At 44.4% G+C, this 14595-nt stretch overlaps 1 pseudogene; it reads right to left on the bottom strand.

The window, feature by feature from the left end:
- Nucleotides 1-14201: 14201 nt before the first annotated feature.
- Nucleotides 14202-14353, bottom strand: LOC139032071 (U2 spliceosomal RNA; annotated as a pseudogene).
- Between the last annotated feature and the right edge of the window lie 242 nt (nt 14354-14595).

Genomic DNA, 14595 nt, shown 5'->3' with positions numbered 1-14595 from the left:
TTTTCTGAGACTATGACCAGATGGACTAATTACCCAGTTCATAAAAGAATATGCCCACTCTAACCCCAGAAATCCCAGATGGAGCTGCACTGACAGAAGCAAACAGCAGTGAGCTCTTCTTGCATGCCCTCAAAAAGACAGAGTCTGGACAACAACAGCTATAAATAACAGAGTGAATTCATTGGGAAAGAGAAACTACGGACTTTATTTTCCATATTCCTACCTTTAATGAATTTCATTGTATCTGTGGGAATTTTTGCTTCATTTTGTGTTTTAAATATGAAATTTTGAATAGCCTAACTCCCGTGCCACAAATATCTAACATTAATTTAAAAAAAAAAAGCTACTAAAATGATATGGGAAAAGAAAAGCTAGAAGATGGTTTATGCATCAAACCTTTCCAGCCTGGCTTATTTTGAAAACAAAGCCACAGTTTGAGTCAAAACACACATTAATAAACCTGTTCTTACAACATTTCTAGACTGATTTTTCAATTTTAAATAAAGGCTTTGAAAAGTGAATTCAGGATGGTACCATTCTCCAAATATTCCCGAATTTTCATATTATAATGTCTATCATTTATTTTAAAGTCCATCAGTATAGGAAGCATAGTGTGTGTGTGTGTTCACCCACACATGTATCTGAATTAGTTTCACTCTCTCCCATAGGGTAGGTTAGTTAACATTTGAAGAACCAGTCCCAGAAATATACACCCCAGGAGTATTAATTAACATTTGAAAGATCCTAATTAGAAGTCCCAACTCCAGAAGCTCCATGACAGTCATTTCAAATATCAAATTCTTAATCTAAAATATAGAGTTCATTCATTGAGCTCAAGGAATATTTGAAATAATTTCTCGCTGTTGAGATGAATAGTGTTCAAATATGCAGATTGGCTCAAAATACCACGTAGGTATCTTCATCTCAACATAAATGGAGGATAAAAATTTGAGGAGTCCAACAGTCTACTTCAGTGGGGAGCCTGGCTTGATCTCATTTTAATAGTGTTATACCACTTGACTGAGAACTCTTTCCTGATCCAACTGGAAAGCTAGCTAACCCTCCCTCTAGACGGGCTACTGCTACATCTGATGGTGGGAAACCTTTCTTGCAAGGTGCTTTTGAGCTTGTCAAAGGGTAGAGAATTGGAACTTCAGCAGGATGACAAGGCCATGGCTCATGACTGCTGTCAGCTCTGCTTCCTGATAAATGTTTGCACGGCAGCAGAATTCACTGTAAATTCCTGGTTACATCACCCGGTCCCAAGGTCATGGGGGAAGAGACTATGGCTCTCACTTACCTACGATCCTTGTAGGCAACTAATATCCACCAAAACAGCGTGACAATTTCAAACAGCCCAACTGACAGGACAGTTTGCAACAGCTGTGGTTGTTCTTCAGTCTTTCGGCCGTGTCTGACTCTTTGAGACCCCATGGACTGCAGCATACCAAGCTCCTCTGTCCTTCACTATCTCCTGGAGTTTGCTCAATCCATGTCCACTGAGTTGGTAAGGCCATCCAACCATCTCATCCTCTGTCATCCCCTTTTCCTCCTGCCTTCAATCTTTCCCAGCATTAGGGTCTTTTCCAGTGAGTCGGTTCTTCGCATCAGATGACCAAAGTATTGGAGTGTCAGTTTCAGCATCAGTCCTTTCAGTGAATATTCATTCAGGATTGATTTCCTTTAGGGTTGACTGGTTTGATCTCCTTGAAGTCCAGAGGACTCTCAAGAATCATCTCCAACACCATAATTTGAAAGCGTCAGTTCTTCAGAGTTCAGCCTTCTTTATGGTCTGACTCTCACATCCATACATGACTACTGGAAAAACTATAGCTTTGACTGTACATACCTTTGTCAGTAAAGTGAGCTTGGACTAATACTACTGGAATATGCCGTGTGCTCTGTCGTGTCCGACTCTTCGCAACCCCATGGACTGTAGCCCACCAGGCTCCCCATCCATGGAATTATATGAGCCAGGATACTGGAGTGGGTAGCCATTCCCTTCTCCAGGGGATCTTCCTGACCCAGGGATTGAACCCAGCAAACAGATTCTTTACCACTGTGCCACCTGGCAAGCACTGGGATGTGTTGAGAAGAGAATAATCCTTATGTCTCTGTATCTACATTCAGTCCATGTCCATGGGCAGCTCACCCTCCACTCTATGGGGAAACTTGGGGAGGGCCTTTCTCTCTCTCTCTCTCTCTCTCTCTCTCTCTCTCTCTCACACACACACACACACACACACACACACACCATGCAAGTCTCAAGATTTCGATTTAAGCCTAAATTATGGTCTCCAATCCGTCCCTCACCAGATAATGAAAGATGGATTCTTGGGAGCCTGCCTGAACATCACTTAATAAAACAGTCCTCCATTCATCATTGGCTATTGATCCCTAGGTGTATAGTCCACTGGTCAGAAACCCAGAGAAGAGGAAAACTGTGTGTTCCCTGAATCACTCTCAGAAAACTTTGCACCCATCCAGATAGTTGTTTTTAACAATATTTAATAACTGTAAAATATTTACAGCATATGTGTAAGTGGGAAAAAACCTTGGTTTTCAACCAAGGATATGTTGTGTGACTTCACTTTTGTTTTATAAATGAAAGGATAATGAAAGAAAATATGCCCCAAAAGTGTATCTGCTTATTGCAGAGAGATGACACTGCTGGAGATTTCTATTTTCATCGTTATATTTTCAAAATGCTTTTCAATGAACAAAAACACTATAACCAGTTAAAAGATATGTTGCTGTAACAATTTAAATATTTACTTTTACCAGGGCGGTTTCTATACCAGTGACTTTCAATAGGAATTATAATGTAAGCCACGTATGTAATTTTATATTTTAAAAATAAAAAGACCCAGGCTACCTTCCATATTTGATTTTCTTCTTTCTGCACTTTTGTTTTTCTGCTGTAATTTTTAAGTATTTGAGTTTGAACAGGTGAGGTCTGGGGGGGAGGGGCCTTCCACAACATGAGGGGGAACCAAGAAAATTTTAAACACATGTATTTTCCAGCTTCCTATCTTTACACAAAAATAAAGTATTGACACACACCAAAAAAGTGCAAAGAAACAAGTAAAATTAATTTTAATGAACTTTTTTGTGTAACCCAAAATACTATCCCTTGAATGTGAATTCATTCTAAAATTACTAGTGAGATCCTTTATATGTTTTCTTTTGTACTAAATCTTCAAAGAAACAGAAGGTGCATTTTACACTTAGAAGACAAGCTATATTTCAGATTGGCCACATTTTAGGCCTCATAGCTACACGTGGGCAGGGTCTGCTGAAATGGAGAGCACAGCTCTCAGCACCAACAGAAGGATTAGCATCCAGAGCCTGACGTCAGGGGGGTCAAGGCCTCTCCTGGTGCACTTTAGACCTTGGTTTTCTCACATGGTCATTTTTTTAAACTAATTTTTACTGAGGTGTAGCTGCTTTATGACGTTGGGTCAGTCCCTGCCAAGCAGCAAAGTGAATCAGCGCTGTTCTTGCTCTCATTCAAGACCTAAGTCATGTCTGACCCTCTGTGAGTCCAAGCACTCTAGCCCGCCAGGTTCCTCTGCCCATGAGATTCTCCAGGCAAGAGTACTGGAGAGGGTAGCCATTCCCTTCTCTAGGGAATTCTCCTGACCCAGGGATCAGCTATGTGTATACATATATCCCATTTTTGTTTGTTTTTTTTAATTTCCTCTCCATTGAGGTCACCACAGAGCATTGACTAGAGTTCCCTGTGTAGATTCTCATTACTTACCTTTTCAAAATGTTTTTTTAAACTTTTTATCTTATACTGGAGCATAGCCAATTGACAATGCTGTGAAGGTTTCAAGCGGACGTATTTTAAAGTCGGATGAAAAGGCCCCTGCTTAGAATATCCATTTTGTTGTTCAGTCGCTAAGTTGTGTCCGATTCTGAAGCCCCACTCTTGACCACTAGCGCCAGCTGGGAAGCCCCTTGGGCTGCTCTCCGGAGGGTGAGTTGGACCCAAAGAGAGATGGGCAATGTGAGGACGGATTAGGGAAAGAGAGCCACAGGCACGGGAGACGGGGTGGTGCCTGGATCCCACAGTGTCTGAGGAAATGGACACAGTGAGAGAGGTATAGTTGACAAAACTCAGCAAGTGACGGGGTGGGGTGTGAGAGAGGAGACGGTTCCGTCAGGCTGACTCCTACTGTCCGAGTCTGGCTGAGGAGGTGGACAGTCATGAGAGTGACCAATGGAAGCCCATCCTGCCACAGCCACCAGCCCAAGGGAGAGGCTGGAGAGAGCTTCAGTCTCCCTCCATAACCTGCCCAGCTGCCCAGATCAGAACTGGGGGCCCACCATGACCCTTTGCCTTGACCTGGAAATCTCCTGGGGCCTAACCCACTTTGTAGCCCAGCCCTAGTCAGTGATGCCATCCAACCATCTCATCCTGTCGTCCCCTTCTCCTCCCACCTTCAATCTTTCCCAGCATCAGGGTCTTTTCCAATGAGTCAGTTCTTCGCATCAGGTGGCGAAAGTGTTAGAGTTTCAGCTTCAACATCAGTCCTTCCAATGAACACCCAGGACTGATCTCCTTTAGGATGGACTGGTTGGATCTCCTTGCAGTCCAAAGGACTCTTAAGAGTCTTCTCCAGCACTATCGTTCAAAAGCATCAATTCTTTGGCATAGAGGTTTCTTTATGTTCCAACTCTTACATCCATACCTGACTACTGGAGAAACCATAGCCTGGACTAGACAAACCTTTGTCAGCAAAGTAACATCTCTGCTTTTTAATATGTTGTCTACATTGGTCATAGCTTTTCCTCCAAGGAGCAAGCGTCTTTTAATTTCATGGCTGCAGTCCCCATCTGCAGTGATTTTGGAACCCAAGAAAATAGTCTGTCACTGTTTCCATTGTTTCCCCATCTATATACCATGAAGTGATGGGACTGGATGTCATGCTCTTCATTTTCTGAATGTTAACTTTGAAGCCATATATTTTGCTCTCCTCTTTCACCTTCATCAAGAGGCTCTTTAGGTCTTCTTCTGTCTTCTGTCATAAGGATGGTATCATCTGCATATCTGAGGTTATTGATATTTCTCCCAGCAATCTTAACTCCAGCTTGTGCTTCATCCAGCCTGATATTTCTCATGATGTACTCTGCATATAAGTTAAATAAGCAGGGTGACAATATACAGCCTTGACGTACTCCATTCTCAATTTGGAACCAGTCAGTTGTACCATGTACGGTTCTAACTGTTGTTTCTTGACCTGCATACAGGTTTCTCAGGAGGCAGGTAAGGTGCTCTGGTATTTCCATCTCTTTAAGAATTTTCCACAGTTTGCTATGATCTACACAGTCAAAGGTTTTAGCATAGTCAATAAAGCAGAAGTAGATGTTTTTCTGGAATTCTTTTGCTTTTTCTATGATCCAATGGATGTTAGCAATTTGCTCTCTGGTTCCTCTGCCTTTTCTAAATCCAGATTGAACATCTGGAAGTTCTCAGTTTGTGCACTGTTCAAGGCTAGCTTGGAGTATTTTGAGCACTATTTTGCTAGCATGTGAAATGAGTGCAACTGTGTGGTAGTTTGAACAATCCCTTCTTTGGGATTGGAATGAAAACTGACCTTTTCCAGTTCTGTGGCCACTGCTGGATTTTCCAAATTTGCTGGCATATTAAGTGCAGCACTATCAGAGCATCATCTTTTAGGATTTGAAATAGCTCAGCTGGAATTCCATCACCTCCACTAGCTTTGTTTGTAGTGATACTTTCTAAGGCCCACTTGACTTCAGACTCCAGGAGTCTGTCTCTAGGTTAGTGACCACACCATCAAGGTTATCCAGGTCATTAAGATTATTTTTGTATTTTTTTTCTGTGTATTCTTGCCACCTCTTCTTAACGTGTTCTGCTTCTGTTAGGCCCATACCATTTCTGCCCTTTATTGAGCTCATCTTTGCATGAAATGTCCCCTTGGTATCTAATTTTCCAGAAGAGATCACTAGTCTTTCCCATTCTATTGTTTTCCTCTATTCCTTTGCATTGTTCACTTAGGAAGTCTTTCTTATCTCTCCTTGCTATTCTTTGGAGCTCTGCACTTTAGAACACTTAGTTTCCAAGGCATTTCACTCGTTTTCCACTAGTTTTTAAAGCCGCCCAACCCCTTCTCATGACACACCCCCTGACTTGTTCACTGCCCCCTGCCTGCCCACCCAGCTCAGACTCAGCTTTCCACTCAGACCCGCAGCTCTAAGGACTGCGTCTCACCCTCCTCCTCTCTCACCTCCCTCTGCCCCTCTGCACCTGCTCTGCCTCCTGCCCGAGGAGCCCTCCCCCGCCTCCTGACCTTGCTCAGCTCTTTTCTGCCCAAGCTTCCCCTGGAACACTTTGAAGCCCATCCCAACCCCACCCCAGGCTGAGCTGGGTGCCCAATCCCTTGGAATCCTTAGCAACTTGTCCACACTCTCCCCTGGGCCTCCCCAGGCTTGGATTAGAAGGGTCTACCTGTGTCTCTGCCTGCCTCCCGTTCACAAGACTGAGCAGCGTGTGGGAACTTCCTGTGTCTTCCTTCTCATTTCCTTGCCCAGAGTCTAGCACACGTGTTGGACAGATTAAAAGCATCTTGTACTTACTCTTGGTGAAAGTGAGAGTTGCTCAGTTGTGTCTGACTCTGTGACCTCATGAACTATACAGTCCAGGGAATTCTCCAGGCCAGAATACTGGAGTGGGTAGCCTTTCCCTTCTCCAGGTGATCTTCTGACCCAGGAATTGAACCCAGGCCTCTTGCATTGCAACTGTATTCTTTACCAGCTGAGTCACAAGGGAAGCCCAAGAATACTGAAGTGGGTGGGTAGCCTATCCCTTGCTGTGAAAGTGCTGCACTCTATATGCCAGCAAATTTGGAAAACTCAGCAGTGGCCACAGGACTAGAAAAGGTCAGTTTTCATTGCTACCCTTAAGAAAGGCAATGCCAAAGAATGCTCAAACTACAGCACAATTGCACTCATCTCACATGCTAGTAAAGTAATGCTCAAAATTCTCCAAGCCGGGCTTCAACAATACGTGAACCGTGAACTTCCAGATGTTCAAGCTGGTTTTAGAAAAGGCAGAGGAACCAGAGAAGAAATTGCCAACATCTGCTGGATCATTGAAAAAGGAAGAGAGTTCCAGAGAAACATCTATTTCTGCTTTACTGACGATGCCAAAGCCTTTGACTGTGTGCATCACAATAAACTGTGGGAATTCTGAAAGAGGCTTGGTATACCAGACCACCTGACCTGCCTCTTGAGAAATCTGTATGCAGGTCAGGAAGCAACAGTTAGAACTGGACATGGAACAACAGACTGGTTTCAAATAGGAAATGGACTATGAAAACTTTTCCTAGTTACAAAACGTTTTCCTAGTTATGAAACCTTTTGGAACCAGGAAAAAGACTGGTTCCAAATAGGAAAATACACCAGCTGTATATTATCACCCTACTTATTCAACTTATGTGCAGTGTACATCATGAGAAACGCTGGGCTAGAGGAAGCACAAGCTGGAATCAAGATTACTGGGACAAATATCAATAACCTCAGATATGCAGACAACACCACCCTTAAGGCAGAAAGTGAAGAGGAATTAAAGACCCTCTTGATGAAACTGAAAGAGGAGAGAGAAAAAGTTGGCTTAAAGCTCAGCATTCAGAAAACTAAGATCATGGCATCTGGTCCCATCACCTCATGGGAAATAGATGGGGAGACAGCAGAAACAGTGTCAGACTTTATTTTGGGGGGCTCCAAAATCACTGCAGATGGTGACTGCAGCCGCCAAATTAAAAGACACTTGCTTCTTGGAAGGAAAGTTATGACCAACCTAGATAGCATATTAAAAAGCAGAGACATTACTTTGCCAACAAGGGTCCATCTAGTCAAGGCTATGGTTTTTCCAGTAGTCATGTATGAATGTGAAAGTTGGACCATAAAGAAAGCTGAGTGCTAAAGAACTGATGCTTTTGAACTGCGGTGTTGAAGAAGACTCTTGAGAGTCCGTTGGACTGCAAGGAGATCCACCCAGTCCATCCTAAAGGTGATCAGTCCTGAGTGTTCATTGGAAGGACTGATGTTGAAGCTGAAACTCCAATACTTTGGCCACCTGATGAGAACCGACTCACTGGAAAAGACAGACCCTGATGCTGGGAAAGACTGAAGGTGGGAGGAGAAGGGGATGACAGAGGATGAGATGGTTGGATGGCATCACAGACTCAATGAACATGAGTTTGGGTAAACTCCGGGAGTTGGTGATGGACAGGGAAGCCTGGCATGCTACAGTCCATGGGGTCGCAAAGAGTCGGACAAGACTGAGCGACTGAACAGAACTGAACTGAGCCTATCCCTTCTCCAGCAGATCTTCCCACAAGGGTCTGTTCCAATGCAGGCAGATTCTTTACCAACTGAGCTATCGGGGAAGCCCCTTACTTACTCTTGGTGACAGGAGTATAATGGGTTGAAGAATGCATGCTAGGTCGCTCAGTCATGTATGACTGTTTGCAACTCCATGCACTGTATACCACCAGGCTCCTCTGTCCATGCGATTCTCCAGGCAAGAATACTGGAGTGGGTTGCCATTTTCCCCTCTTCCCTACCCAGGGATCAAACTCAAGTCTCTTATGTCTCCTCCATTGGCAGGCAGATTCTTTACCAACTGCACCACCTAGGAAGCCCCAGATTTGAGTGGGCCCTAAGTTCGACTAGTGCCCTATCGAAAAAAGGAGGCTACACAGAGAAGGCCATGTGATGATGGAGCAGAAATCCAAGTGATGTGTCAACAAGTCATCCCAGAGAGGGCTGGGAATTACCAAGCTCCTCTGCCCATGGGATTTCCCAGGCACCCAGGAATCGAACCCATGTCTCCTGCATTGCAGGCAGTGTTGTGCATGGCAGGCAGATGCTTTACCAACTGAGCCACCAGGGAAGCCCCTACCAAAGGGCAGGAAAAACCAAGGAAGCATTCTGCCTCAGAGCCTGCAGAGGGAGTGAGCCGAGCCAACAACCTATTTTCAGAGCTCTTGCCTCCAGAATAGTGAGCGAATAATTTTTTGCAGTGTTAAGCAACCATGTGTGTGCCAATTAATTATGGCAGCTCTAGAAAACAAAGATAATGAGAAATGTGAATGCACATAGGATGCCCATATGATCAGTTAAAAAAAATTAAAAAGCTTGCTTATGCTATTGTTCGATTTGAGAAATTCCCATAAATGTCTAACCTGCTTCACGCTCTCTGCACTCCCACCTCCAGCTGGCTGAATCATCCATGACGGTGAAGTAACCGTGTTGCTAGAAATAGGCAGGTTCATTTTCTTGACTGCCCACACTCTACTGTGCCACATCCTGCTCCAGAGGTGGAGTCAGGTCAGATGCTGAGATCTTGTCACCCTATGGCAGCTTCCCAACCCACCCCCCCACCCTGCCACCCCTGGATCTCCTCCCAACACCAAGTACTGCAGCCTCCCCCTCTCAGCCACATCCTCCCCAGGGCCAGTTCTCAGATCACCCCATCCCAGCCCTGACCTCCTGCTCTCCCAGGTGAGTGCTCCATGCAGCACAGGCTCCAGAAAACAGAATCTGTGAGCACGTGATGAGCAAACACATTTCCTACACTTTGCATGAGCAATCACTGCTAATAATTGCTAATTAGGAGCAGCATTCATTAAAGAAGGAGGATCTTTTCTTATCTACCTACAACCCATTTTCAGGTTCAAAATCTCAAAATCAGGCAAGGTGTCTTTAAGGATGCTGTTAGTCCTCAAGGCATTTTCTTATTTTCTTCAACTGAACCTTGGGAGTTATCTGAATAAGTATGAAGTTATGCTGGCCTCCACAAGTGATACATGGTTGTAACAAGTCAATATCTAATCCCACCATAATTTATTTGCTAATTCCATTTAGGTAGGTACTATTCCTACTCTTTAACTCAGCCAGCAGTCTCACCGCTGCCCCCCCCCCCAAAAAAAATTAGATTTCAAGAATGCAGGGAGGGCAAACCAAGAGATGAGCCCACATTCACAGAATCCCCTGAGAGTTCTTTATCACCAGGAAAATTCTATGTGAATATATAAGATCCACCTCCAGCAGTAATAGTAACAGTCCTCCCAGTGATGCAGGAAAGGTGCTGTTGATAATGCCAGAGTTTATTTTTGTAATTTTTGACACAGTTCAGTAATTTTCCAGAAGGTCAGAGGGCGGGTAGCAGCTGGTTAGTTTCCTCTGATTTGCAACAGTAACATCTTTCCGGCTGGTCTTGGTCTCCTCCCTCCTGCTATTTCTAACACCTCCTGCACCCTCCCTTCCCACAGCCTCTCAATCCACTCCCCCAAGATGCTAGAGCATCCAAAGGCCACATTTAAACAGGTCACGACCTCTTCAAACTTGTGAAATCTGAACAGCTTGGCGGGCATCGAGGGTCCCACCCAGGTCCCTCCCACCCTGAGTCATCCTCAGCCGACCTCAGCCTCTCAGCCACCGCAGCCTGCCCTTCCTCTAGCAGCACCTGAGCTCAGACCACATCCGCATCACTTGAATCTTCAGATCATTTCTCCCTTTGCCGATTCACAGCACCTCCTACACAAAGGGAGTGTTTTGTCATGGCTAGACATCTGGCGCTCTAGCCTATTTCACATATTTTTAAACCCTGTAGTCACCTTCCTTGCAAATGTGGTTATTATTTAAATAATAATATTTATCTAATTTCATTTGTTTTATTTTTATTGGTTTTAAAATCCTGAAAAGACTTAAAAACTAAGCTGCTTAAAGGTAAGCAAAAGCGTTAACATTTGTTGTAGTATGCCCTTGTTCTGGGAGACCCCTGCTGGAATATTTGACTGTGACATCCATCTGTAGCTTTTTCTCAAATGATTCAGTTAAGGAAAATTCGTGAATGTGAGAGGGTGAAGTGTTTCCAACTGAATTTTAGGGAAAATCCTGGTGGAACAATTGTATCGGCTCTCTCCCACTCAGTATGTCTCTGAGAGCCCAGTGGATCAGATAATCAGACATCCCCTTGACTCTCCCGGCTCCTCCATACTCTCCAGGCTGACTTGATTCCCCTCCACTACAATAATATTCTGCTGTCAACTGTCTTCATTCCTACAATTATCGCATCTGGGGCTGAAGTCAGCTTGCCGAGAGGAATGTGAGAGCTCCCGGGTTGCAGCATCCCAGGTGGCGCTCGTGGTAAAGAACCACCTGCCAGGGCAAGAGATGCAACAGACATGGGTTTGATCCCTGGGTCAGGAAGATGCCCTGGAGAAGGAAATGGCAACCCACTCCAGTGTTCTTGCCTGGAGAATCCCATGGGCAGAGGAGCCTGGCGGGCTACAGTCTATGGAGTCAGAAAACGTTGGACATGACTGAGCGCACATGCACACATGTAGTAATTCAGTAGTCCTCACAGCAATCCCATGAAGTAGACTTTATTTTATAGATGAATCTTGGGATAAATGGACTTGAAAGTGACAAGCCAAACATCAAAAAGCTACAGGCTAGGACGTCCCCAGTAGACCAATAGTTAAAACTCTGCCTGCCAATGCAGGTGACAAGGGTTCGATCCCTGGTCCAAGATCCCACAGGCTGCAGGGCAACTAAGCCTGAGCACTGCAATTACCAGGGCCCACTCTCTAGACCCTGCGCTCCGCGACAAGAGAAGCCGTCTCAATGAGAAGCCCGTGCGCCACAAGTAGAGTGGTCCCCGCTCCTTGCAACTGGAGGGGACCCACACACAGCAACAAAGACCCAGCACAGCCACAATCTAGAGAAACAACTGAGGCAACTCTATTGGTACTGAAGAACTTTGAACAACTGCACTAAAATTGTTTTCAAAAGGTTCAAAAGAGGCCTGTGAGGTCATGGAAACCGTAACTGGTGAGAGAGATCCTCGTCTGTCTGAAGACTTGGGATCCTCTCGTGACACCATCATTTACTAGCTTTGTGACTGCTGTGGAAAACTCTCCAAAGGCCCACAGTGGGGTGGGAGACAGCTGTGCTTCCCATCTCCCAGGCACGTGTACAGTTGCTAGATGGGGACCATTGAGAAATGGAGTGTTCGCTGCCATATCAATAAACAAGGATGTCAATCATCAGCAATTCCAGCCCTCCAAATGTGGATTTCTGAGCCCTAAGTGAGAAGATTCTTGAGAGTCCCTTGCACAGCGAGGAGATCAGACCTGTCAATCTTAAAAGAAATCAACCCTGAATATTCATTAAAGGACTGATGCTGAAGCTGAAGCTCCAATACTTTGGCCACCTGATTTGAAGAATTGACTCACTGGAAAAGACCCTCATGCTGGGAAAGATTGAAGGCAGTAGGAGAAGGATTAGAGGATGAGATGGTTGATGGCATCACCAACTCAGTGAACATGAATTTGAGCAAACTCCAAGAGATGGTGAAGGACAGTGAAGCCTAGTGTGCTACAGTCCATGGAGTTGCAAAGAATCAGACATGACTTAACTGAACAACAGCAACTACATGGGTACCCAGGCAAGAGAACAATGCTTGTGACTCAGCAGCTACCAGGCTGCAGCCATTCCCTATGGTAAGCACTGAAGAACTCAGGATGTGAGAAATGCAGAATACTGGTCCCAGATAGCTGAGATGAACATAAGAGGCATGATTTCAGTGAGCCCAGACTGGATCTTCCCTTACATGGAAAAGTGCAAAATTCCTTAACTTGAGATATCCTGTTTTGTTTAATTAACAATAATCTTTTAATGTTCAGGCTACCTGCCCTCTGTTGTAAGACTTCTATATAACCTGGCTCCTCCCCTCACCTCCTTGAAAAGAGTTCTCTCAGGTTCACTCCCCAACCTGAAGTCCTAAAATCTTTAGGTTGAGACTATTTTTCAAGTCAACACTGTTGATCCAGAAAGCAAAGAATGAGCTGTTCTCTGTGTCCCTTCCTGAAAGATATGAGACACATCTGCAGTGAGAGAGAAAAATAAATACCACCTGCAAATTCCCTGCCTCAAAGTCCCTTGGTTTAGAAATCTGCCTTATGAGAGACTTCCCTGATGCCCAGTGGTTAAGACTCTACACACCACTGCAGGGGAAGAGGTTCAATCCTTAGTTAGGGAACAAACATCCCACATGCCACGAGACCAAAAAAGAAAAAAGAAAGAAAGAAATTTGCCTTGCTTGCATATACCCTCCGAAAGGCAAAGTGTAGGTTCCAATCAGATGTCAACATGGACTCACAATTTATGATCCTAGGGCAAATTTTAAGGCAGCTGAATGTCCTCTACCCTTGTAGAACCAGTTGTCATTGTTGTTCAGTTGTGTCTGGCTCTTTGCAACCCCATGGACTGCGGTACACCAGACTTCCCTATCTTTCACCATCTCCCGGACTTTGCTCAAACTCATGTCCATTGAGAAAATGATGCCATCCAACAATTTCATACTCTGTCGTCCCCTTCTCCTCCTGCCCTCAATCTTTCCCGGCATCAGGGTCTTTTCCAATGTGTCAGCTGTTTGAATCATGTGTCCAAAATATTGGGACTTCAGAATCAATCTTTCCAATGAATATTCAGGATTGATTTCCTTTAGCGTTGACCAGTTTGATCTTGCAGTCCAAAGACTCTCAAGAGTCTTCTCCAGCACCATAATTTTGAAAGCATCAGTTTTTCAGCGCTCAGTCAGCTTTATGGTCCAACTCTCACATCCATACATGACTACTGGAAAAACCATAGCTTTGACTATACAGACCTTTGTCAACAAAGTGATATCACTGCTTTTTGAGAACCAGTACTCCAAGGTTTTGGCTGTTGGCTTCTGGCAAGATTCCACTCTGTTCTTCTCCCCAATCCCTCCCCACCCTACTGAGCAAGCCTGAGGCTCAGAAACATTTGACAGGGGAATATCTCGACTCACTCCCAACAGGAGGTAATTATTGGATAGTGAGCCTGGCATTGTATATATAAAGCACTTTGAATTGCCTTTGTCTCCTGGCAATCTAAAAAGTTAATCAAGGTCTAATGCAAAAAAGAGAGAGAGATTTGTACTAGGTTTGGCAGGCTCTAGGCCACTGACTTTTTCAGTGAATTGTGTCACTTGAGTTCACTGAAACTTGAGTTTGTTATCCAAAAACAACTAATGATATGTATCTTGACTATTTCAAGAGTCACTGGGAAGATTAAATTTAGGAGACAGCTTGGCATTGCTGTAAGGAGCTCAGATTCAAGATCCAGACTGGTTGGGTTCAAACTCCACCTCTGCTGCCTAAAAGCTCCATGGCTGCAGACAAGTAATTTACCCTGCCCATACCACTGGTTCCTTATCTGAAACAGGGAAAAAGGAAAGATTCTGTGCTCGATACTACACTTGATCTTAGCCAAAAGGCAGAGAAGGGATTCTGAAAGAGATGGGAATACCAGGCCATCTGACCTGCCTCTTGAGAAACCTGTATGCAGGTCAGGAAGCAACAGTTAGAACTGGACATGGAACAACAGACTGGTTCCAAATAGGGAAAGGAGTATGTCAAGGCTGTATATTGTCACCCTGCTTATTTAACTTATATGCAGAGTACATCATGAGAAATGCTGGGCTGGATGAAGCACAAGCTGGAATCAAGATTGTTGGGAGAAATATCAAAA

This window comes from Odocoileus virginianus, chromosome 29 (genome assembly GCF_023699985.2).
Source record: "Odocoileus virginianus isolate 20LAN1187 ecotype Illinois chromosome 29, Ovbor_1.2, whole genome shotgun sequence".
Taxonomy (NCBI): Eukaryota; Metazoa; Chordata; class Mammalia; order Artiodactyla; family Cervidae; genus Odocoileus; species Odocoileus virginianus.
The sequence above is the reverse complement of the archived record's forward strand: the minus strand, read 5'-3'. Positions and strand labels throughout refer to the sequence as shown.